Genomic DNA, 27,987 nt, shown 5'->3' with positions numbered 1-27,987 from the left:
GTGGGGGAGGGATACTAAAAAGGGAGGGCTGTGAAAAGCAAGTGGTATTCACCAGTTTAATACTGGGGAGGAGGGTAAGAGGGAAGGAAAGGAGAAAAGCATAAGCAGGGGTTAATAGGATGGCAAGCAATATAGAATTAGTCATTCTAACCATAAATGTGAATGGGGCAAACTACCTAATAAAGAGGAAGCAGTTAGCAGACTGGATTAAAAGTCAGAACCCTACTATATGTTGTTTACAGGAAACACACCTGAAACAGGGTGATACATTCAAACTAAAAATAAAAGGGTGGAGAAGAATCTACTATGCTTCAGGCAAAGCCAAAAAAAGCAGGGGTAGCCATCCTTATCTCAGATCAAGCAAAAACAAAAACTGATCTAATTAAAAGAGATAAGGAAGGGCATTATATCCTGCTAAAAGGTAGCATCATTAATGAAACAGTATCAATATTAAACATATACGCAACAAGTGGTGCAGCATCTAAATTCTTAAAAGAGAAATTAAGAGAGCTGCAAGAAGAAATAGACAACAAAACTATAATAGTGGGAGATCTCAACCTTGCACTCTCAGAATTAGATAAATCAAATCACAAAATCAATAAGAAAGAAGTCAAAGAGGTAAATAGAATACTAGAAAAGTTTGATATGATAGATCTTTGGCGAAAGCTAAATGGATACAGAAAGGAGAATACTTTCTTCTGAGCAAGTCATGTAACCTATACAAAAATTGATCATATACTAGGGCATAAAAACCTCAAAATCAAATGCAATAAGGTAGAAATAGTAAATGCATCCTTTTCAGACTACAATGCAATCAAAATTACATTGAATAAAAAGCCAGGGGAAAATAGATCAAAAAATAATTGGAAACTAAATAATCTTGTACTAAAGAATGATTGGATAAAACAGCAAATCATAGACATAATTAATAACTTCACCCAAGAAAATGACAATAATGAGACATCATACCAATATGTGTGGGACACAGCCAAAGCAGTAATAAGGGGAAGTTTTATATCTCTACAGGCCTACTTGCATAAAATAGAGAAAGAGAGGGCCAACGAACTGGGCTTACAACTAAAATTACTAGAAAAGGAACAGATTAAAAACCCCCAGACAAACACAAAACTTGAAATTCAAAAAATAAAAGGTGAGATTAGTAAAATTAAAAGTAAAAAACTATTTAATTAATTAATAAAACTAAGAATTGGTTCTATGAAAAAAACAACACAATAGACAAACCCTTAGTAAACCTGATTAAAAAAAGGAAAGAGAAAAAGCAAATTGTTAGTCTTGAAAATGAAAAGGGAGAACTCACCACTAATGAAGAGGAAATTAGAATAATAGTTAGGAGCTACTTTGCTCAACTTTATGCCAATCAAATTGATAACTTAAATGAAATGGAAGAATACCTTCAAAAATATAGCTTGCCCAGATTAATAGGTGAAGAAGTAAGTAGTCTAAATAGTCCCATCTCAGAAAAATAAATAGAACAAGTTATTAACCAACTTCCTAAGAAAAAATCCCCAGGACCAGATGGATTTACATGTGAATTCTACTAAACATTTAAAAAACAACTAACTCCACTGCTATATAAACTATTTGAAAAAATAGGCATTGAAGGACTCCTACCAAATTCCTTTTATGACAAAGACATGGTACTGATACCTAAACCAGGTAGATCGAAAACTGAGAAAGAAAACTATAGACCAATTTCCTTAATGAACATTGATGCTAAAATCTTAAATAAGATAATAGCAAAAAGACTTCAGAAAATCATCGCCAGGATAATACACTATGACCAAGTGGGATTTATACCAGGAATGCAGGGCTGGTTTAATATTAGGAAAACTATTAGTATAATTGATCATATTAATAATCAAATTAATAAAAACCATATGATCATCTCAATAGATGCAGAAAAAGCATTTGATAAAATCCAACATCCATTCCTACAAAAAATGCTTGAGAGTATAGGAATAAATGGACTATTCCTTAAAATGATAACAAGCATATATTTAAAACCTTCAGTAAACATCATATGTAATGGTGATAAACTAGAACCTTTCCCTGTAAGATCAGTAGTGAAACAAGGTTGCCCACTATCACCATTACTATTCAATATAGTACTAGAAACTTTATCCTGGGCAATAAGAGCCGAGAAAGAGATTCAAGGAATTAGAGTAGGAAATGAGGAAATCAAACTATCACTCTTTGCAGATGACATGATGGTATACTTAAAGAATCCCAAAGACTCTGCTAAAAAGCTATTAGAAATAATTCAGAATTTTAGCAAAGTTGCAGGATACAAAATAAATCCACATAAATCCTCAGCATTTTTATACATTACCAACACAATCCAACAGCAAGAGGTACAAAGAGAAATTCCATTCAAAATAACGTTCGATAGTATAAAATATTTGGGAATATATCTACGAAAGGAGAGTCAGGAATTATATGAGCAAAATTACAAAACACTTGCCACAAAAATAAAGTCAGATTTAAATAATTGGAAAGACATTGAGTGCTCTTGGATATGCCTAGCGAATATAATTAAGATGACAATACTCCCTAAACTAATCTATTTATTTAGTGCTATACCAATCAGACTCCCAAGAAACTATTTTAATGACCTAGAAAAAATAACAACATAATTCATATGGAACCACAAAAGGTCGAGAATTTCAAGGGAAAAAATGAAAAAAAAAATTGAATGAAGGTGGTCTAGCTGTACCTGATCTAGAACTGTATTATAAAGCAACAGTCACCAAAACCATTTGGTATTGGTTAAGAAATAGACTAGTTGATCAGTGGCATAGGTTAGGTTTACAGGGCAAGATAGTGAATAAAAATAGCAATCTAGTGTTTGACAAACCCAAAGATCCCAAATTTTGGGATAAGAATTCATTATTTGACAAAAACTGCTGGGAAAACTGGAAATTAGTATTGCAGAAACTAGGCATGGACCCACATTTAACACCACATACTAAGATAAGATCAAAATGGGTCCAAGATTTAGGCATAAAGAATGAAATCATAAATAAATTGGAGGAACATGGGATGGTTTACCTCTCAGACTTGTGGAGGAGGAACGAGTTTGTGTCCAAGGGAGAACTAGAGACCATTATTGATCACAAAATAGAACATTTTGATTACATCAAATTAAAAAGTTTCTGCACAAACAAAACTAATGTAAACAAGATCAGAAGGGAAGTAACAAATTGGGAAAATATTTTTACAGTTAAAGGTTCTGATAAAGGCCTCATCTCCAAAATATACAGAGAATTGACTTTAATTTATAAGAAATCAAGCCATTCTCCAGTTGCTAAATGGTCAAAGGATATGAATAGACAATTTTCAGATGATGAAATTAAAACTATTTCCACTCATATGAAAGAGTGTTCCAAATCACTACTGATCAGAGAAATGCAAATTAAGACAACTCTGAGCTATCATTACACACCTGTCAGATTGGCTAAGATAACAGGAACTAATAATCATGAATATTGGAGGGGATGGGAAAACTGGGACACTGATGCATTGTTGGTTGAGTTGTGAAAGAATCCAACCATTCTGGAGAGCAATCTGCAACTATGCCCAAAATGTTATCAAACTGTGCATACCCTTTGACCCAGCAGTGCCACTACTGGGCTTATATTCCAAGGAAATACTAAAGAAGGGAAAGGAACCTGTATGTGCCAAAATGTTTGTGGCAGCCCTTTTTGTAGTGGCTAGAAACTGGAAAATGAATGGATGTCCATCAATTGGAGAATGGTTGGGTAAATTATGGTATATGAATATTATGGAATATTATTGTTCTGTAAGAAATGAGCAACAGGAGCAATACAGAGAGGCTTGGAGAGACTTACATCAACTGATGCTGAGTGAAACAAGCAGAGCTAGGAGATCATTATACACTTCAACAATGATACTATATGAGGATGTATTCTGATGGAAGTGGATATCTTCAACATAGAGAAGAGCTAATCCAATTACAATTGATCAATGATGGACAGAATCAGCTACACCCAGAAAAGGAACACTGGGAAATGAGTGTAAACTGTGAGCATTGTTTTTTTGTTTTGTTTTGTTTTGGTTTGGTTTGTTTTGTTTCTCTTCCCAGATTATTTTTACCTTGCGAATACAATCCTTCCTTTGCAACAACAACAACAACAAAATTAGGTTCTGCACATATATATTGTACCTAGGAAATAATATAAGATATTTAATATGTATGGGAATGCCTGCCATCTAGGGGAGGGGGCGGAGGGAAGGAGGGGAAAAACTTGGAACAGAAGGGAATACAAGGGATAATGTTGTAAAAAAAAAATTACGTATGCATATGTACTGTCAAAGAAAATGTTATAATTATAAAAATTAATAAAAAATTTAAAAAAAAATTAAAAATGAAACTGTTTAAAGGTTTAACTTTGGTCACCAAAGGTCACATAGAAGTGAGCAATAAAACAATAATTGATACTCTGGTTCTAATTTCAGCATTTTTTCCACTTCACTATATTTCTTTACATATATGGAAATCAATCAACATGCATTTATTAAGAACCTGTTATATGCCAGTCTAGGCAACTAGATGACTCTGCATAGTGCATTAGGTCTGCTGTCTAGAAGAATTGAATTAAAATATCTAAGAACATATTTATTTACTAGCTGTTTAGCCCTGGACAAATCATTTAATCTGTGTTTTCCTAATTTACTATGAAGGAATTGATAAAATGCTCTAGTATTTTTGTCAAGAAAATGACATATTGGGTTACAATTGAATAAGAACAGTACCAAATGTGCCAGGTGTTATGCTAGGCATTGGGAATACAAGCACAAAGAATGAAACAATACCACCTCACAAGGAACTTAGCTTCTAATGAAATAGTTTAAGAAAATATATACATGGAAATAGTATAAAATTAGTAGGACATATATATGTATACACATTGTATATATGTATCTTCATGAAGAACATAGTTAAGCTATGCTTTAAAAAGAGGAGCTCAATGAAGCAGAGGAAAGAAAGAATACAGTTCAGGCATTTGATATGGGTAAAGCAAAAGTCCAGAGGTGGGAAAAAGAGGTTCATCTGGGAGTAATTTTGCTTTCTTTTTAATATAGATATAGATATAAATATAGATATAGATATTTATAGATATAGATATTTATATGTAGATATATGAATGTGTGTTAGGATTACTAGATGCTAACTCGGTTGTCTAATTTAGCATGGTACTTAACAATTCTCTAGCTCACACCTTTAGTACAAACCTTTAAAAGAGTTTACACTTTTAAAAGGAGCTTGCTCATTAGTCTGTAAGAAGTTCCCACAATCCCATGGGAGTACACATAAGCCCATTCTCTGGGAGGATAAATGGAGCCAACATTGAGTTTAGAGTTAGTCTAGAAGGAGTCAGTCTAGAGGAAGGCAGTCTGGAAGAAGTTACAGTCTGGAAAGAGTCAGTCTGGATTGGGTCAAGGACAAGACTTCCCAGGAGAACTTCAGGGAAGCTGGAGGAGATTCAGAGCAAGGATTCAGGAAGAAAAGGATTCGAGATTCTACCTTCGTGCTGCCTGGAGGCTTTGGATTCAGAGGGAGGTAGAGACTGAAGCTGGTTGGAGAGATTTTGACAGGAAAAGATTGAAGACTTTGAAAGACACAATACAGAATTAAAGCCAAGGCTGCCTCCCCAGAAGCTCCCCAAGAGATCTCCTCACAGAGAACGATTGCAAATCTAGAGACAACAGAATATTACAAATGTGAGTTTACATATGGCTATAAATACAGACACAAATGTAGATATATAGTTTCATATGGCTAATGATATATATTTGCATATGATATAGATATGAATATAAATATATAGGTTTGTATAAAAATATATAAACATAGATTTGGATATAGGTATTGAGATTGATACAGATATAAATGTGTATATTTGCCTTTAAATCCTACCTGACTCTTTGTGACCCTATTGGGAGGTTTTTTTTTGACAGGGATACTGGGGTGGTTTGCCATTTCTTTCATCGGTTCATTTTACATTAGGAAATAGACAACCAGGATTAAATGATTTGGCCATGGTCACACAGCTAGTAAGTGTCTGAAATCAGATTAAAATTCATAAAGATGAGTCTTCCTGACACAGGACTAGAACTTCATCTATTGTTCAACCTACCTGTCCAAACTGAAAAAATAAATAATTCCTTAAAAACTAGAATTTAGTAAGTGGAAGTTAAACTTTCCATGACATATCAAAAAACAATAAAATCAAGTCAAAAATTTAAAAATAGAAGAAAATGTTAAATATCTCATTGAAAAAAAAAGAATAACTCATCTGGAAAAAATAGATGAAGGAGAGATAATTTTTTAATTATTAAAAGCCAAGATTAAAGAAAAAGCTTAGAAATCATATTTCGATAATTATCAAGGAAAACTTCACTAATATCATAGCTCCAGAAAGCAAAATAGAAACAGAAAGAATACACTTTTACCTCCTGAAAGAAATTTCCAAATTGGAAATGCCCAGGAATTTTATGGCCAAATTCCAAAACTCTCAGAGTAAAGAAGAAATACTTCAAATAGCCAAGAAAAAAAAAAAAAAAAGAAACTATTCAAATATCATAGAGACAAAGCCAGGATCATACAAGATCTATCAGTTTCCATGTTTAAGAAGCCAAGGGCTTAGAATATGATATTCCCAAAGTTAAGTATTTAGGGTTATAATTGATAATAATGAGCAAAACAGCATAATCCTTTGGAGGGGATTGGAAATTTAATGAAATAGAAGACTTTCAAGCATTTCTGATGAAAAGATCAGAGCTGAATAGAAAATTTGATATTTAACCACAAGACTCAAGAGAAGCATAAAAAGGTAAAGACAAAAAATCAATCATAAATGCCTCAATAAATTTAAATGGTTTACATTCTTATATAAGAAGATATGTGTAACTCATAAGAACTTTATCATTATTAAGACAGTTAAAAGGAGTTTATATAGACAGAGGGCATATATGTGAATATATTATGTTGGAATGATTTCAAAAAAAGGAGACTGAGAAAGAGGATTGCACTAGAAGAAAGGAGAGAGAAAAATGAAGAAATTTTCTCACACTGAAAGGAACAGTGTTGAAGTAGCAAATTAAGGTAGTATAAACTTCATACAAACATGCACACACACACACATATATGTATATATGTATTATATATACATATATATATATTTATACTCAGTTATATAGAGAGACATAATTAGTAGAGAAATAGAAGGGAGAATTGGGATATGGGAAAGGTAGTTGGGGAGGAAGTGATAAAAGGAAGGATGGATTAAGGGATGTTATGGGCCAGAACTCTGAACTTGAAACAAAGGATTCTTACAAAGTATTAAATGGAATTGATGATACAATGGTTATCTAGTTTATCATGATGCTTAATAGTTCTCTAAGTTCAGTATGATTGATTTAATCTTACAACAAATAATGGTTTCCTAGTGATATAATGATTGGTTTATACTCAGTATAGAGCATATCAACTAGGAACCTCAGCTAAATTCACAGAGAGTCAGAGAAGACAAAGGACTGGGGGCAGAAGCTTAAGCTCTCAGAACCAAGGAGAGAGATTCATTTGATCCTTGGTCATACTCATGGTGGCGGCCTCTCCTCCTGCATTTTCTCCATTGAAACCAAGATTCTGGAAGGCCTCTAAGAAAGCTGCCCAGACCCAAGCAAGAAGACAATAAAGGATTTGGACTTTAATACCTGGTTGTTCTTTGTGGTGATTACTGAACTGAAAAGAAGGCTGCTCCCAGAGACCCCAAGAAGACCGAACTAGAAAAAACTACAAAGGGAGGAAAATGAAAGTTTTTTTGATTTTTTGTTTTTGTTTTTGTTGTTGTTTTTGTCCTTTTTGAGAAGGGACAGCTTGCAAAAGTAAAAGAAAAAAAGAAACAGAAGAAAATAAGATAAAGGAAATACATAGTAATCACAAATGTGAATGCAAATGAGATTAACTCATCCATAACACAGAAGCAGATTAGAAACTAGAATCTAATTTTAAGTTGTTATAAGATGCACATAACTGAAACAGGAACATACACACAAAGTTAAAATAAAAGATTAGAGCAGAATACAATGGTTTTCAGCTAAACTAAAAAAAAAAAAAAAGGCAGGTGTAAGAAATCATGATCTCATAAATGAGATTGCAAAATAGACCTATTTAAAAGGGATAGTCAGGGAAAGAACATTTTTGCTAAAAGGTACCATACATAATAAATAAATAAATAAAAATGCAGCAATTTTCTCTGATAAAGGCCTCATTTCTCAAATATATACTTGGAAGAGAACTGAGTAAAAATAAGGTCCATTCCTCAAAGAATATAAAAAGTAGACATCATAAAAATAGAAGTAAGATATCTCTAGTCATAGGAAAAATGCTCTCCTAAAGAGACATGATCCTCTGATAGATTGAATATACTGATAGACTCTCCAGAGACTGAAGATAACTGAAAAGATGATGATGATTTTAAGGAATAAAATGCTAGAAAAAGGGCTACAATTGATATATTTCATAAGTAGAGAGTTTTGCTTTGATAAGAAAAAGGGCCACCCCTCCAAGTGAAAGGAGTAAAGGAGGAGATAGTAATATAATGCATCTACGTCATGTGAAATGAAAAAGAACATAGAAAACGAAGAACCTGGCAAATTATCTAATTTTTTTTCAGTTAAATATAAGGTAGGACTTTCAGATAAGAAAAAGGGAAAGGAATAATCACAATGGATTTATAAAAGGCTAAAAAAAGTTTGAGCTACATGTTCAATATAAATTAGAAATATGACTGGGAAGACAAAAAAATTTTGTTTCATTAACAACAAAAATTGTTAATGCAATTTAGCACTGTATTTTTTTCTCTTATTTTTTGTACCTTGGGGTACCATATAACACCATAAACCCAGATTAGAAAGCAAGGGTCAATAGAGGAACCCTATGGCCTCACAGGAAGGATTCTCTTATACCATAGTGGCATCGCAAAACATAACATATCTTACAGATTGTTTTATGAATTGATGTAGTTAAAGAAATCAATCTCACTGTAAGGGAGATTACCCAAAATCAGAGTATAAGAAACCTTCTATCTAAAGGGCACTTTGAAACACCCTTTCCCCTCCTGTATTTAGTTGCACTTTAACTAGGTTAGGATAAAGAGTTTGAAAGAACCTCAGTCACCTCAGTTCAGCCTCTTCAGCAGAAAAAAAGACTTTAAAAAGTTAAGATGTTGCCCAGGGTCACAGAGGTACTAAACACCAAAGGCAACATTCAAACCCACAGCAGCGATTTCCACAATACAATCCTACCACCTGGGGTGAATTCTGCTCCCCAACTATGATTATCCCAGGGGATATATCAGAATTTAGCTTCTAAGTCTACACAAAGTAAGACCAAAGACCTTTAGTTCCCATATGAACAAACTCATAATGTATCAAATATCAGAAAAACTTTTTTTTTTACTTAACGGAAAATATACAAAGGATGGCAAAACACAAAGGCAGGTGCTTTAGCAGAGTGCCTAACACATAGCAGACCTTAATAAATGCTTGTTTGATTGGATGAGTTCAAGACAAGATGATATTTCTTTCCTTTCCAGGAGTATCCTCCCCAAGGATTACCAATTTAGTACTGTATTAAGAGAGGCATAGCTTCCAGAAATAAGATGATGATGGTCATCCTATACTGTGTCATGGACAGATAACATTTGGAAGATTATGCTGTGTTGGATAATGCAATTTTTTCCTTTTTCTATTAATTTTTATAATTATAACTTTTTTGACAGTACATATGCATACGTAATTTTTTTTACAACATTATCCCTTGTACTCCCTTCTGTTCCAAATTTTTCCCCTCCTTCCCTCTACCCCCTCCCCTAGATGGCAGGCATTCCCATACATATTAAATATCTTATAGTATTTCCTAGGTACAATATATATGTGCAGAACCTAATTTTGTTGTTGTTGTTGTTGCAAAGGAAGGATTGTATTCGCAAGGTAAAAATAATCTGGGAAGAGAAACAAAACAAAACAAAACAAAACAAAACAAAAAAAACAATGCTCACAGTTTACACTCATTTCCCAGTGTTCCTTTTCTGGGTGTAGCTGATTCTGTCCATCATTGATCAATTGTAATTGGATTAGCTCTTCTCTATGTTGAAGATATCCACTTCCATCAGAATACATCCTCATATAGTATCATTGTTGAAGTGTATAATGATCTCCTAGCTCTGCTTGTTTCACTCAGCATCAGTTGATGTAAGTCTCTCCAAGCCTCTCTGTATTGCTCCTGTTGCTCATTTCTTACAGAACAATAATATTCCATAATATTCATATACCATAATTTACCCAACCATTCTCCAATTGATGGACATCCATTCATTTTCCAGTTTCTAGCCACTACAAAAAGGGCTGCCACAAACATTTTGGCACATACAGGTTCCTTTCCCTTCTTTAGTATTTCCTTGGAATATAAGCCCAGTAGTAGCACTGCTGGGTCAAAGGGTATGCACAGTTTGATTACTTTTTGGGCATAGTTGCAGATTGCTCTCCAGAATGGTTGGATTCTTTCACAACTCCACCAACAATGCATCAGTTTCTCAGTTTTCCCACAGCCCCTCCAACATTCATCATTATTTGTTCCTTTCATCTTAGCCAATCTGACAGGTGTGTAATGATAGCTCAGAGTTGTCTTAATTTGCATTTCTCTGATCAGTAGTGATTTGGAACACTCTTTCATATGAGTGGAAATAGTTTTAATTTCATCATCTGAAAATTGTCTATTCATATCCTTTGCCCATTTAACAACTGGAGAATGGCTTGATTTCTTATAAATTAAAGTCAATTCTCTGTATATTTTGGAGATGAGGCCTTTATCAGAACCTTTAACTGTAAAAATATTTTCCCAATTTGTTACTTCCCTTCTGATCTTGTTTACATTAGTTTTGTTTGTGCAGAAACTTTTTAATTTGATGTAATCAAAATCTTCTATTTTGTAATCAATAATGATCTCTAGTTCTCCTTTGGACACAAATTCCTTCCTCCTCCACAAGTCTGAGAGGTAAACTATCCTATGTTCCTCTAATTTATTTATGATTTCGTTCTTTATGCCTAAATCTTGGACCCTTTTCGATCTTATCTTAGTATGTGGTATTAAATGTGGGTCCGTGGATAATGCAATTTAGAAAAGACACCAATAAACTAGAAAGAGCTCTGAAAATGACAATCAGGTTGTTGATTCTATGTCATATAAAGGATTGATTAAAGTAATTAAGGATGATTAACCCAAAGAAGAGAAAGTTCTTTATGTTATATGATAGTTTGGATCAAGTATTTGAAGAATTGTTAGGAAAATGGATTAGACTTGAACTTTTAGTCTCCAGTGAGCAAAACGAGATATAATGGGAAGAAGTTGCAAAAAAAAAACAAAGTTACAATTAGGCTCTATATCATGAAAATATTTCTGAAAATTAAAACTTTCTCAAAATGAGATGGCCTATCTTTAAAAGTATACTGTTTTTTCCTCTTCAGACTTTAACTGCTTTGCTACCTAACTCCACCTTATCTTTTTCAGATTGATTTTATATTACTCCTTTGCATTCAAGCCAAACTGTCCTATATGCTGTTTCCAGTGCCTGACAGTACATCCCCCACCTCTTTGCCTTTGTTAAAGCTTTTCCTCATGCCTAGAATTCTCTCCCTTTTAATTTTTACCTCTTGGAATACCTAGATCTTTTTAAGATCCGGGTCAGTTGCCCTTTCTCATAAAAGACCCTTGTTGAGTCCCTCAATTGTCATTGTTTCTCCTCACACCCTAAAGTCATTTTGTCTTAAACAATCACCTCTCAGCTCTGAGTATCAAGTTTATTCCCTCTTTGAACAGATCTGAGGGAATCTTCAATACATCAATAGAAGTTAGCAGTCGTGAACATTGCCAAAGCAGGCACTATAGGAATGAATCATTACATAGATTTTTTTTTCTTCTTTTATATGCCAAATGAAACATTGAAATAATGACAAAGATGCTTTGGGAGGACATGAAAAGAATGATTGTGATTTATTATCCTTCCTTTGGCTTATGTCCTATGATCTTGACAAAGAATTAATGGCAACAATAAGAATATATTCAACAGACATTTAGCGAATGTCCACAATGTGCAAGATACTATGTTGAGTATTAGAGAGATAAAATAAAAAAAAAAAAACAGAGATCCTATTCTCAAAAAGGCTGAAATATAATGGAAAAATGCAAGGGCATATATGTGTATGTGTATGTGCATATGTGTGTATTTTTATACACACATACATACATACACAAATACATAAACCTACAGGCAGAATGATCAGAAATCTGTATTTGAAGTCAAAAGACATGCATTCAAATTCTGTCCATTGATTCTTAATAATATTCCATTATGTTCTTCAAGATTCAAATTTCCTCATCAGCTTTGTTGTTAATAAAACTTGTAATTTTTACCTCATAGGATATTGTCATGTCAAGTCATGTTGGCCAGATTTTTAACCCTTTACTGATCTTCTAAGAACTGTGCTAAGCCTTGAAGATACAAAAATAAAACAGTCCCTTTCTTCATAAAACTTAAAGAAAATAGTAAATAAAATGACAAGAAGGGGGTGCCCATCTGGGAAGATGGGAGCAGTGTCCAAAGAACGAAGTATAGTGGTATGGACTCTTCTTTAAAGTGGAAAATTCAGATAAATACATTAAGCAATATGAAAAAATTAATGCTATATTAATGTTAATTATTGTTAAAATTATAAAATAGATAAATGGAAAGGAGAATCTAAGTGAAATGCTTGGAGGAATTTGAGGACACAGAAATCACTTATTCCTGAGAAGATAAAGGAGGAAGAAGGTGGCTTTTAGGAAGAGGTATCATTTGAATTGAATCTTAAAGTAAGATATTATAAAGGGGACAATAAGAAAGAGGAAGACAAGAACTTTGGACAAAGATAAAAGAATTTGGGCAGCCAACAGGATGGAGTAAGTATTCAACTGCTATAACACTTCAATATTCACCTCCAAATAACCATAAAGTAGTTATTCTACAACAGGAGAATTAGCAAAAAGATGGGGTGAAACAATCTTTTATCCCAAAATATTTGTGATATTGACAAAAAGATCTATTTCATTCTAGTAAAAGGAGAGTACAATCCAGAATAGGAAGCATCCCAGCAAATCAATAACAAGCTACATCTCAGCAAACCACTGGGAGGAACAGGCAAACATCAGCACCAGGAATCTCCTCCTCCTATATGCCTCAGTATAATCATAGGGACTTCCAGATTCCAACTCCAAAAACTACCACATGATTCAGTATAGCCCTGAGCAAACAGATAGATAGTGCCTAAGCAAGCAAACAGGCACCAAAGTAGTCTACCACCATATGCTTCAGCATAGTTTTGGGAAAATGCAGAAACACCACACCAGTTTCACCATACATGAAACACTAGTACTAAGATCCCAGATCCCACCCCTTAGTTCAGCACCAGATACAAGGATTCTTCCAGTGTCTCAGGGCAATATTAGTGCAGCATAAGTTAAATAGTCAAGGCCTGCAGCCACTGTCACAAGAAGCCTGAGTAGAAACCCTTCCATCCTGGGAGCAGAACTCAAATTCAAAAGAATGGTAAAAGACCAAAAAGGTGAGCAAAAAACAACAAAAATAATCATCTAACTATGATTATTATAGTTATTATAGTGACCAAGACAAAAATATCAAAACACCTATGGTCAAAACACCAGAGAAAAAATAGGAAATCATCTCAAGTCCAGAAAGAACTCTTAGGAAAGCTCAAAAAGGAAATTAAAAATTAGAGGTAGAGGTAGAAAAATTAGGGGGAAAATGGAAAAATAAATTATACTAATGCAAGAGAATTATGAAAAAAAAAGTTAACAACTTAGAAAAAGAAAATGATTGCTTAAAAACAGAATTGACCAAATGGGGGAAAAAAAGATACAAAAATCCACTAAGAAAAAATAAATCCCTAAAAAGTAGTATTGGCCAAATGATAAAGAAAGTACAAAAGCTGACTAGGGAAAACAACTCCTTAAAAGTTAGAAATAGGCAAATAGAATCTAATAACTCTAAGTGACATCAAGAAATCAACCAAACTCAAAGAATTAAAAGTTAGAAAAAAATATAAAATACCTCATTGGAAAAAACAACTTGCCTAGAAAATAGGTTCAAGACATAATATCAAAATCATTAGACTACTTGCAAGCCATAATGTAAAGGAGGACTTAGTATCTTTCAAGAAATTATCAAGGAAAAATATCCTAATATCCTGGAACCAGAGGACAAAATGGGCATTGAAACCACTGATTACCTCAAGAAAGAAATCCCAAAATAAAAATTCCAAGGAACATTTTAGCCAAATTACAGAGCTATCATGTCAAGGGGAAAAATACTAGAAGTGGTCAGAAAAAAATTCAAATATCAAGGATTCACAATCAGGATTATATAGGACTTGGAAGCTACAACAATAAAGAACAAATTGTCATGGGACATTATATTCTAGAAGGCCAAGCACCTGGGACTATTACTAAAGATCATTTACTTGGTGAAATTAAGCAAAATATTCCAAGGGGGGAAATATGGTCATTCAATGAAACAGAAGTATTTCAAGCTTTCATAAGGAAAAGACCACAATTAAAGCCAAAATTTCATTTTCAATATTAAGAACTAAGAGAAATCTAAAAAGGGAAAAGAAAGCATAGGGAATTCAATGGAGTTGAACTATTTACATCCCTACATGAAGTTTGTAATTCTTAACAATAATATCACTAATAGCATAGCTAGAGGGAATATACATAGATGCAGAGTATAAAGTAAATTTGAGGGAATGTTATAAAAATAACTAAGAAATGAGAAAGAAGAATACATTGTGTGCGGAAGGAAGGGAAAGATAGAATAGGGTAGATTATTTCACAGGAAGAGGCAAGAAAAAGCTATTTCAGTGTAGGAAACAATGGGAGATGGATGATGTGTACTACCTGAACCTTACTCTCATCACTATTACTTCAAAGAAGGAATAATATACAGAATTAGCTGAATATAAAGATGGGGTGCACCCAACAGAAGAGAATACAGACTAGGGATGTTTGGTAGACAGAAGTAAAACATTCTCAAGAAGGTGACAAAAGAGTCAAAGGAGAGAGACAAAAGAAACAAAGGGGGAATATGATAGAGGAAAATACACATTTAGTAATCATAACAGTGATTGTGAATAAGATGAAAACTCCCATAAAAAATAAATGGATAGCAGAATGGATAAAAATAATAATAATCCATAATGCTGTTTACACAAAACCTACTTGAAGCAGAGAAACATGTATACATGGATAAAAGTAAGAAACTATTATGCTTCAACTGAAGTTAACAAAAAAGCAAAAATAGCACTCCTGCTCCAACACAAAAAGCAAAATAGACTTAACTAAAAGAAATAATGGAGAAAATAGCATCTGACTAAAAAGTGCAACAGAGAATGAAGCCATACTGATACTAAATATAAATGAACCAACTCGTGTAGCATCCCAATTCTTTAAGAAGTTAAGTGAATTACAGCTTTTTGACCGAAACAGAAATAGAAGGTATTATAAAATGTGAAATAAATCATTTTGATTATATTAAATCAAAATGCTTTTGCACAAACAAAATAAAAATACCCAAGATTAGAAGGAAAGCCAATACTGGAAAACAAATTTTTAGAGGAACTATCTCTGATTAAGGACTCATTTTAAAATACTAGAAAACTGAGTCAAATTTATAAGACTACAGGCCATTCCCCAATTAATAAATGATCAAAGGATATGAACATGAAGTTTTCAAGTGAAGAAAGTAAAACTATCTATAGGTATATGAAGAAGTGCTCTAAATCACCTTTAAAACAACATATTTCATATTTCTAATGTTGTACAAAAGAAAAAATCAGACCCGAAGGGGAAAAAATGAGAAAGAGAAAAAAAAAAGTGAAAATACTATAATTTAATTCATGTTCAGTCTTCATAAAAGTTCTCTCTTTGGACGCTGATGGCTTCATGGTCTTGAATCACCACATTATTTTAAAAATCCAAGTCCTTCAGAGTTGATCATCACATAATCTTGTTATTACTGAGTATAATGTTCTCTTAGTCCTGCTAGCTTAACTCAGCCTTGGTTCATGTAAATCTTTCCAGGCTCTTCTGAAATCAGTCTGCTCATCATTTCTTATAGAAAAAAATGATTTTCCATTACATTAATATTCCATATCTTATTCAGTCATTCCCCAATTGATGGGCATCCACTCAATTTCCAGTTCCTTGTCACTATTAAAAAAGACTACTACAAATATTATTGCATGTGTGTATCATTTTCCATCTTTTATGATCCCTATGGGATATAGACCCAGCAGTGAAACTGCTCGGTCAAAGGGTATGCACAGTTATATAATCCTTTGGGCATAGTTTCAAATTGCTCTTCAGAACGGGTGAATTATTTCACAACTCCACCAACAATGTATTTGTGGTCCAGTTTTCCCATATTCCCATCAACATTTATCATTTTCTTTTCCTGTCATCTTAGCCAATTTGAGAAGTGTGAGGTAGTGTCTCAGAGTTATCTTAATTTGCATTTTTCTAGTCAATGATTTATAGCATTTTTTAATATGATAGGAATGATTTTAATTTCTTCATCTGAAAATTGTCTGTTCATATCCCTTGGCCATTTATCAATTGGGGAATGACTTGTATTCTTATAAATTTGAGTCACTTCTCTCTCTCTCTCTCTCTCTCTCTCTCTCTCTCTCTCTCTCTCTCTTTATATATATATATATATATATATATATATATATATATATATATATATATATATATATATATATATCATAAATTTATATATCTCTAAAATAAAATATTTCTTTGTCAGAAACATTGAATTAAAAAAAAGAGAGTCCCCAGCATTTTGCTTCTCTTCTAATTTTTACTGCATTGGTTTTGTTTGCGCAAAATAATTTTTAATTTCATGTAATTGAAATTATCCATTTTGCCTTTCATAATGTTCTCAAGTTCTTCTTTGGCCATAAATTCCTCCCATCTCCACATATCTAAAATATAGACTATCCCTTGTTCTATTAATTTGCTTATTGTTTCACCCTTTATGTCTAAATCATGAACCATTTCAACCTTAGCTTGGTATAGGATGTTAGATGCTGGTCAAAGTCTAGTTTCTGCTATATTATTTTCCAATTTTCTCAGCAATTTTTGTCAAATCCTGAGTTCTTATCCCAAAGGTTTGAGGTTTTGGGTTTATCAAAAACTAGACTGCTGTAGTCATTGACTATTGTATCTTGTCTACTGTCTACTGAATCTATTTCACTGATCTACTCTTCTGTTTCTTATCATAATACAGTTTTAAATCTATACAGCCAGGTCATCTTCCTCTGCATTTTTCCCATTAGTTTCCTTGATATCTTCACTTTTTGTTCTTCTAATATCTCATTATTATTTTTTTCTAGCTTTATAAAATAAGTTTTGATGGTCTGATTGTCATGGAACTGAATAATTAACTTAAATCAAATTGTCATTTTTTATTATATTAATTCAGCCTTGAGCAATTGATGATAGTCTTCAAATTGTTTGGATCTGAATTCATTTTTGTGAAAAGTGCTTTGTCTTTGCGGGTAGATTCCCAAACATTATCTGCAGTTATTTTAAATGGAATTTCTCTTTCTATCTCTTGCTTCTGGGCTTTGGTGATACATAGAAATGCTGATGTAGCTTTATTTTATATCTCTAAATCACGTTTGATTAGTAAAATGCAAATTAAAACAACTCTGAAGTATCACTTCACATCTATCAGATTGGTCATGTATGTACATGTATAACAAAAAAGGAAAGTGATAAATGTTGGAGAAGATGTGGGGAAATTGGGACACTAGCGCACTATTGGTACTATTGTGAACTGCTCTAGCAATTCTAGGGAACAATTTGAAACTATGCCCAAAGAACAACCAAACTGTTTATACTCTTTGATTCAGCAATACCATTAGTAGATGGCAAAATTTAGAAATTGAGGAGAAACCATTCAACTGAGGAATAGTTGCACATGCTGTGCTATATGAATGTAGTAGAATAATATTGTTCAATAAGAAATAATAACTTTCAAATTTCAGAAAAATATGGAAAGACTTGTATGGACTAATGCAAAATGAAATGAGCAGAACCAGGAAAACATTTTTCATAGTACCAGAAACAATGTATAATGATGCACTACGAATGATTAAGTTCCTCTCAGCAACCCAATGATCCAAGACAGGTACAAAGAACTCAGGAAAGAAAATGCAATCTACATCCAGATTTTTTTAAATGATGGATTCTGAATGCAAATTGAAGCATCCTTTTTTCACTTTCTTTATTCCTCTTTTTTCATTTGTTTTTCCTTGATCAGTTTCTTCTTTCATAACTGTACCTAATATGGAAATGTTCTACTTAAATAGCACATGTATAACCTATATCAAACTCTCTACAAATTTAGGAAGAGGGAAAGAGAGAGAAGGAAGAAGAAAAATGTAAAACTCAAAATCTTGTAAAAAATAATGATAAAAATTGCTTGAGCATGTAATTAGGGGGAAAAAAGTAGAAATCCTAATTTTAAAAAATAGGGAAAAAGAGTTTAGTTTCGCTGGAGCATTTGTATTTGAAAGGAGATAGGATCAGATGAGGCTGAAAAGGCAGAGCTTCTATTTTATTTGAGAATCAGTTATAAGGAGAAAAGAATGCAAGACTTAAAAGCTAAAAAGGAATTTATTCTGGGTTTCTTGTTTTATGAATGTTTTAAACCTGAGGTCCAGAGTTATTAAGAAAATTCTCTAAGGTCACACATCTCCTAAGTAGCAACCACTTTGAGGTTTTTGCTTTTGGTTTTTTGAGTAGAGAAATAATATGATCAAGCCTTCTACCTCTATCTAGAGGTAGAAAGTAAGTAAAAAGAATACAAAGTTATTTCCTTTAACATGTATATTTATCAAGTTACAATTTACATGTTACATCATTTATGAAGTATACAATCTTCTAGAGTTTAGGATATTTTAAGTCTGTTTCTATAATCCCAGTGCTTTGTAGATATCCACAGACAGTGAGGGAACTCTCAGTGAAGTATAAGACCCTTCAGCCCAGAAGGAACCTGCTGACAATGTCTGATTCAGCTCCCCATCTCCCCTTGGAGTATCTCAGCCTTCCTAAAACAATGTTTTATTTGAAGCAGAGATACTTACAGTAAAAGAGGCATTGACATAATAATAGCAAAGTGTTTGTAGTTAGCACATGCTCAGTGTGCTATAGTGATGTAATCATAGTAGAGTTAACACATACTCAGTGTACTGGGGTGATGTAATTGTACTAAGGTATTTAGGGCTGAGAGACCTTGAAATCAATCTGACCATCCACGGGGATCCCTGACTCATCCTTCCTCCACTAAGACCAAAGATTTGGGCTGGTCCCAAGATCCTCCAGAGAGCTAGTTTGGACAGTATATTTTAGCATCTCAGCATGGGGGCTCTAAAAAGCACACTACAGTACTTAGCATGTTACTTTTGGCATAGTAAACATTTAATAATTGCTTTTCCTTTTCCCTTCCTTCCTTCCTTTTTTTTTTTTTTCTTCTTGGCATAGCTTGGATTCAAACTATGATATAGTTACTATTTGCAAAATACTGTGTCAAATGCTGAACATAAAAAGATAGTTAAAATGAGAACTTATTTTCAAGGAGATTAAAATATATTGTTTGAGGTTAGGGTAATGGGATATTTATGTTTATGTCTATACATATACAATATGAACACATACATATACATGCATTTAATTTGTGTTTTTGATTATACATAACACATATATCTATAATTATATTTAATATATGTATATATGTGTGAATATGTATATATGTGTATATGAGTGTACATACTTACTCTATTCAATGAATCACAATTGCTAGGCTTTGGCATTTGGAGCCTGGAAGATATGCATTACTATATTGATACAGATTTTTTTTGTTTCCTTTTTCTATTAAACTGCTTTTGAACACAAATCTAGACTTTAACTTCAGCCTGAGACCTTTCATGTGGCACTATGAGAACCTCTGTGGTGAGGAGCCCTCTGGCCATATTTCTGCCATGGATATCATATCCCTTTACTTTGAACCTGTTTTCACAATGGGAAGAGAAATGGTCCATGCCATGGCCACAGCTGACCAAAAAAGACTTTGTTGAATTAGAAGTTAGGCCTTCTCTTGCAAGTTAGAGGTTCAGGGTCCCCTTTCTGCTCTTTAACTATTTCCCTCCAACTAGTCAAAATAACAGACTCACTGTGTATGCTTTATCTTTGGGGGAAGCAATTATCTAGCTAAAAAAAAAAATCCAAGACTCACTAATTCCTCAGGAACATTCCACTCTCAGGAGTCCTGCTCACAGAGAATGAGGTCAGAGAAATAAAGGAATGCTCTAGGCCTCAGACACTTACCGTGCTTGATTTCTCCTTTCTTCCTCTGAAGCTCTTCTTCCTGAATCCCCAGGCTCTTTGTTTTCATGGCCTTTTGCCACTGGACTACTTCCCTTCAGCTTGGCAGTTTGACTTGACTGTCACCAGGTGTTCCCCCTGCCTTTGCCCCATGCTCCCCACCTACTGACACTGATAGAGCAGATGGTGCTAATAGACTGTCAATAATCTGATGGCTCAGCACAAAAAAAAAAAAAAAAAAAAAAAAAATCCTGCAGATAAAGAAAGATTTCTCTAGTGTTTGTATCTGGTATATTCAGTGATTCCTTGAGTAATGTCTTTCTTTAAAAAAAAATACACACAAACTTGAAAGAGTGTCATTAGAGTTACTAGGATTAGAGTTAGAAACAAGGCCAGAGATTAAATAGATGGAGATGAATCTAGTTACTGTTTTTCAATAATTAGAAATGGGATGGTGTAGGGTTTGGAGTTGACTCTTAAAGATCGTTTTGAGGCATCTAGTTGGTGCAGCAAATTATTGGACCTAGAGCAAGGAAGTCTTGAGTTCAAGTTCCAGCCTTCAGTATTTCTTTACTAGTTGAGCAAATCATTTAATTTTTCTGAACTTCAATTTACTACTCTGTAAAATGAGGATAACACATCCTCTAGCATTATTTTAGAATCAAATTAAATTACAGGTTTAAAAGTACTTTGCAAGATTTAAATGCTAGATAAGGAAGCACCAATACCAACAACCACAACAAAAAAATATCTTCTGGTCTCAATGTACTGATTAATTAATTCTATAGTCTGGCTCATTAACCATCATGTACAATCTTGACAATAAGCATTTTCCACTAGTTTGGGGTTTTTTGTTTGCTTGATTGATTTTTCCCCTAAGTGGAAAACAGTGTTGGTTAGTCCAAATTCTTTTTAGTGATTATGGATCTCACTTAAGAGGCTATAAGGGCCTTGCGTTTGGAATGGATGACAATCAACACAATGTCTGCTGCAATTAGAGCATGTGAAATACCCTACCATATCTAGGAAATGCTTTTTTTTCCCATTTTTGTTGTACACTGAAATCATCCATTTTCATGATCATGAACAAGTCATTAGCTTTCCCAGAAACTCAGCTGTTTTTCTTTCTTTGTTTTAATCTGTAAAATGTTTGATTTGGACTAGGTGCCCTCCAAAATCTCTTAAACTTCAGATCTATGAGCCTATGTACTGTTAGTACACATACTCATAACACTGATCCCATGATATTTAGATGTGAGATAGAGAATGAATTATACTCAAAACTGAATTAAAAAATGAATAAATTTAGCTGTTGATTTTGAGAAATTTGACTTTTTTTAACCATCCCAGACACTCTTCTCTAAACCTTAAGCCCTCTTTTAATCATCAATGTTCCTTCTTTATAGTGGAATTATTGCAAATCAGAGAATACTACAATTTCCAGAAAAATAAAGTTTCAGCTGACCACATGATCATTAAAGAGGTTATCACCGGGTATGCATAAAATATATTTCACTAATAGAAAATATTAAGGAACAGTGGAGGAAATGTATAGCTGCAAAGGAAATAGGGCAGTCATGTAGATATGTTGAAAGACAAGTTGATAGCCCACCATGAAATGTCAAGAGAGCTTTAGAGAGCTCCTTAGCATGCTGAGATCACATTTTGTGATCAAGACAAAATTTCTTTTTCTAGGTGATAATTATCCAAGAAATTATCTTAGAGTCAGAAAAATCTGAATTCAAATCCTGTCTCAAACTCACTCAAACTTTCTGAACCTCATTTTCTTCATCTTTAAAATAAGTAAATTGAGCTTACTGGCCTCTGAGATACCTTTTCTACTCTAAATATAAGATCTAGGGTTACTATATTTCTAACACATGGCACTCCATCTTTCATCTCATTGAACACCCTCAATGCCTGTAGTGTAGTTCCTTCTCCTTTCTGTCTGATGGAATCTTTCTCTTTGCTCAAAGCCCATCTTGATGACAAAGCTTTTGCTGATCTCTCTATAGAAAGTATTTTTCCTCTTTATATTCATTTTATACATACTTCTAGATGTACTTATCTCCTCCATTAAAATAAAAATTATGTAGAAGAACTGTTTCATCCTATATATTTGTATTTATAGTGCTAGCATAATGTTTGGCATATAATGGACATTTAATAAATGTTTGTTTATTGATAGATTGGGTGCCTCCCCATTGGGTATTTGTGGAAGGACATGAGGGAAAAAGTCATATGAGATGGATTTCCTGTCTACCCTGATGGGAAGAGTAATTACATGGACGGAATCAAAGATTTCTTAAAATATCAAAGTATCAATTTTCAAAGATGACATTAGTCAAGACCCTCTTTAAAGACCTATATGGTTTTCCATAGGAAAATTAATCAAGTAGAAACAATGACTCAGTCTATTGCCTGTGATAGTCCCCTTACGACAGGCATCCCTATTCCAGGATCTAAATTAATTAGAAGTCAGAGTTAGAAGGAAATTTCAAACCCATCAATTCCAACCCCCTCATTTTACAGATGAGGAAATTGATGCCTAGAGAGGTAGTGATTGATCCAAGTTCACATATCATAATTAACCAAGTAAGGATTTGAATGAAGTCCTTCTGACACTAAATTCAGAAGCCTTTACACTGTACTCATATTGTATTAAGTGGAAAAATAAGATCTAGGGAAAAGAGACAACTTTCTTTACCAAATCTTGCCCAGAATCAAAAACTTAGATTTGATAACATAAAGCAGTAATCCCACTACATCATGCTATCTAGCAAAAGATTTAATGTTATGATGCCTCAGTTTCCCTTTCTAAGAAAAGAGTGCCCTTCTAAATTCCCATCCTTGTTCTTGCCAAGGTTAATTAGTTAGTCTCATTTGGATTACAAAGACAAAAGGTTATCTTCATTCCTCCTCCCTCTTTCTCATTCCCTGCTAAGGAAATTGTGCCAATCTTCCCACTGGCAGATGTATCAATCTATCTGCAAAATGTCATTGAAGTACAACTTGTTTGTGAAATGCAAAATTAGAAGTGACAGACAAATCTATTTTTGTCAATCTCCCCCTGTCTATTTTGAGCCATTGAAATTCGAAAGAAGGATAGAGGGCAGCTGTTGAACTTGACTGAAATAGTTAATGACTCCTATCTGTTGTAGTTAATGTGGGAGAGATTTAAGGGCACCTATCAGGTCATCTCAGAGAATGTGAGAAAGATGGTTCACCCTAAATTTTATTTGGGGTACAGGAAGAAGATAGGTTAATTCAGAATATATTACAATTTTGGATGTGAATTTAATTTTTCTTTACTGAAACTTAGATATATAAGATATAATTTTGACTAAGGGAAATCATGAACCCCAAATCATGAGATTTGACAACTGGGCTACTTTTATTTTGATCACTATATTTTTAGATCAATTAATCTGAATTCCAATTATATACAAAGTAGTAACACTATCTCTATTCTATGAACTATAGTCATGTTTTACAGGGCCTCTTTTTTTGACAAACAAAACCTTTAGGATATAATTATTTTAAATCTCAAAAGTATAAGCAAGGCAATAGCTTTTGTGAAACACAATAGTTTTGTAAAAAAAAAAACAAAAAACTAGCATTATAGATCTCTAAAAGACATCAGAAAGCATCTGAAGCAAACTCTTCACTTAGCAGATGTGGAAACTAAGATGTAGGGAATATTATTTGACTAAAGCTATGCATTAAATGGAAGGTTCAGATCCCCAAGTTTCCTAACTCAAAAATCAGGACTCATTCACCTCTACCAACTTGATTTCTTTATAAAATATGAAACCTCAACTCAGAGAAATTATGATCTAAAGACAGACAAGCTCCAAAGTAAGAAATAAGAAAAGAATGAATAAAGATTTAGAATCCAAAGACCTAGTTTTAGCTTCCAATCTTATTCCGTTACTTTTTCAGATTTGTTACATATTGTTCCTCTTTACCCAATCTTCATTTAATATCAAACTGGTATGATTCTGATCTACCTACACCCTTCCATCTTCTATTGTCATGTCTTTGCATCAATTGTTTCTCACACCCAGAATACACTCTTTCCTCACTTCCACTTTTGAGGTAGCAAAGTGGTACATGGGATAGAGTGCTAAGTCTGAAGTTAGGAAGATCTGAGTTCAAATTGGATCTCAGAACCTGTATTTGATTCATTTTCCTGACTTGTAAATTGGTGGAAATAATCACACCTATCTCACCAGGGAATTGTAAGTATCAAATGAGATAATTTTTATAAAGTGCTAAGAATGATGCCTGATACACAGTAAGTGTTTAATAAATGATTAATCACTCCCCTTTTCCCATTCTTAGTAACTCTAATTCTCTTCAAAATGCAGCTTAAGTGGCACAAGAGATTTTCCAAGATATTCTAGTTGCACCTCCCAAATTACTTTATGTCTACTTAGTGTACATTTTGCTTTGATATAATTAGTGTCTTTTTCATACAAAAGAATCATTTTCTTTATGTTGTTTTCTTCCAAGATAAGTTCCTTCAAGGAAAGGACTAATTATTTGTTGTCTTTTTATTCCATATCTAGCACACTATCTAGCAGTCATTGTTTGGCAAATATTTGTTAAATGAATGATGAACAAATAAACCAAGAGTAAATCACTTCCCACATCTGATAAGATTGAACTTATAATATTTAAAGTCTCATCTAATTATAAATCCATTATTTTAGCATATTATATTGATGGAAATATTTTAAAACAGGACCTACCATGAACATTATTTTTTTAAAGACTAGCACTTGATAGAACAAAGAAGAAACTCCAAGATAATCTAGACCAACATGTTAATTTTTATAAGTGAAGAAACCAAGATTCAAAAGGATTATTCTCTTTTTTAGATCAAAGGTGCCATTCTTCCAATTTTGCCCCATTTTTTTCAAGACATTTAACCCATTCTTGAGTGCCTTCCAATTAGTAAATTTTCAGGGCTGAGAAATAACTATGTTCATCTGATTCAATGTACAGCTTGAATAAGAATCTCTTCTTCCACAAATCCAACAAGCAATGGACCAGCCTTTGCTGGAAGACCTCTAATGAGGAATAACTTAATCCTTTTTTTAAAAAAATCTTTTTTAAACAAATTTGACATATATTATGAATAAAGAAGACCAGAAAAAGGGGAATTACATATAAAGTTATAAGTCTCTGTGGCCTATAGCTTATGAAAAAAAAGAGCTGTAATTGAGTCAACAAAGGTATGTGTTTGAATCTAGCCTCTAATATATTGACTATGTGCCTCTGGGAAAGTTACTTAACCCTTAGGCACTCAGGAAATCCTCTAAGACTATGTAAGTTTTAGAGAAGGTGCCAGCCTGCATTGCTAGAGAATTTCCTCATCCACAAGGTTTTTTTGGTGAATTAAATTATAATTCCATTCCCTACCCCAATTAAATTTAAAATAATACCAATAGTATCCTGCTTTTTTTTCTATGTCCTCCTTATTAATTTTCTTTGGCTCTTTCTATAACTTTTTAAGATGGTTTACTGATAAACTTTTCTCTGATTTGGCATCTCTAGCACACAATCCACTACTTTTCAAAGAAGTCCATTCACTTTTGGAATGGCCTAATATTTTCAGAAGTTGTTTCATTATATCAAATCCATCTATACATTGTTCTCCTACCCATGCTGCCTTCTGGAGCCAAGTAGTCTAAGTCAGGCCTTCTTCATGTTGATTTTTTCCAATACTAAAAGATGGCTTTTATGTTTATCCTAAGGTTTCTCAATGAGAAGTATCCTTAGTTCTTTCAACTGAGCCTAATCCAACATGAATATGAGGTCTTTCATCATTATAAGATCACAGAGATTAAAAGGGCCTTAGAGTTCATATAGACTAACCTCCCCACTTTTCAGGTAAGAGAACTAAAATCATTTCCTTCCTTTGGATACCATGGTTTATTGATTTTTTTTAATCAATGGTTTTACCAATTCATCAAAATGATTCATTTTTTGCATTCATTCTACATCTTCCCCCACACCAAAAAACTCCACCAATTGTTATTTTTAGATTATGTATTTAAATGATATTATACTATTAAAATATTTAATTATCATAAACTAAAAATAATAAGCATTTGAGCAGGTATAAATATGTCATTTAATACAGTAGCATCAGTGAGGAAATTCCCTATACACAAAGAAGATCTGTACCTGCTTTGTAATTTATAATCTTATAGTATTCTCTAGGAACAAAGAAAGGCTAAGTGATAGTTTTGTTCTTGCAAAAGTCAGTTTGTATCAGAGGCAAAATACTTAAATCCAGGTAATAGTCATTTCCATCCTCTATTCATTATACCATACAACCTCTAGAGCAAAGTAATCAAATAAATAAACAAAACAAAGAATTAAAGCATTCATAAAACCACAAGTTCCAAACTAAAGTTTGCTAAGAGAAATATACATATATATATATATATATATATATATATATATATGTATACACACATAAATATGTGTATATATAGATGATACAAATTAGATATGATATAGACAGAAATGGACATAGCCATAGATATAGTTATAGGTTGAAAAAGAGATAGATGTAGAGATAGATATAAATAAGCATGAATATGTATAAATTACACATATATTTATATAGAGATAAACTTAACAAAATAATGATAACATCTTTTTAATTGCTTATGTCCCTCTACTTCTGTTATCTTTTTCATCTATGTACTTGTCAGAAAAACATTTACTGTTTGTTTGTTTTTATGTAGTTATAATTACTCTATTTGCTGTTAGGATTTTGCTTCTCTAATCAAAGGATGAGACATGGCATTGTCACAACAGTGTTAGGTTTAAAGTTAGGAGAGTTCTGGATTTGAATCTTCACTATTAAACTTAATATCTATGCAAGGTATGAGCAAATCATTTAAATTATGAGCCTGATTCTTCTATTTAATGGGGAAAATAATAACAATAATAATATCTCTGATATTTTCTTCATAGAATTGTTAGAAGGACCAAATGAGATACTGAAAGTGTTTGTTTTCAAATCTAGATATGCCATGTAACTGTTACCTGATAGTTTTAGCTCTTCATTCTATCTTCTTAAATCCTTAATATTTTAAAATATATGTCTCATAAACAACTTAAACTCAACATGTCCAAAGTTGGATTCATTATCTTTCTTGAAAACTCTCCTTATTTCTTCACTTCCCTATAACTGTTAGAGTACTACTATTCTCCTAGTTGCTAATATAAAAACCTGTCCCTCTTGATTCATCATTCTATTTTACTTTTTCACCACCTAGTTATGCTCAATCTCTTGCAAAGGTTTGTCAATTTTCCCTTTTGCATAGGCCCTCTTTTCTCTCTATACTTCATTATCTTGGTTACAAGTCCTTATCATATCAGACCTGAACTCTTACAAAAGCCTAATAGTCAGCTTT

This window comes from Sminthopsis crassicaudata, chromosome 4 (genome assembly GCF_048593235.1).
Source record: "Sminthopsis crassicaudata isolate SCR6 chromosome 4, ASM4859323v1, whole genome shotgun sequence".
Taxonomy (NCBI): domain Eukaryota; kingdom Metazoa; phylum Chordata; class Mammalia; order Dasyuromorphia; family Dasyuridae; genus Sminthopsis; species Sminthopsis crassicaudata.
The sequence above is the reverse complement of the archived record's forward strand: the minus strand, read 5'-3'. Positions refer to the sequence as shown.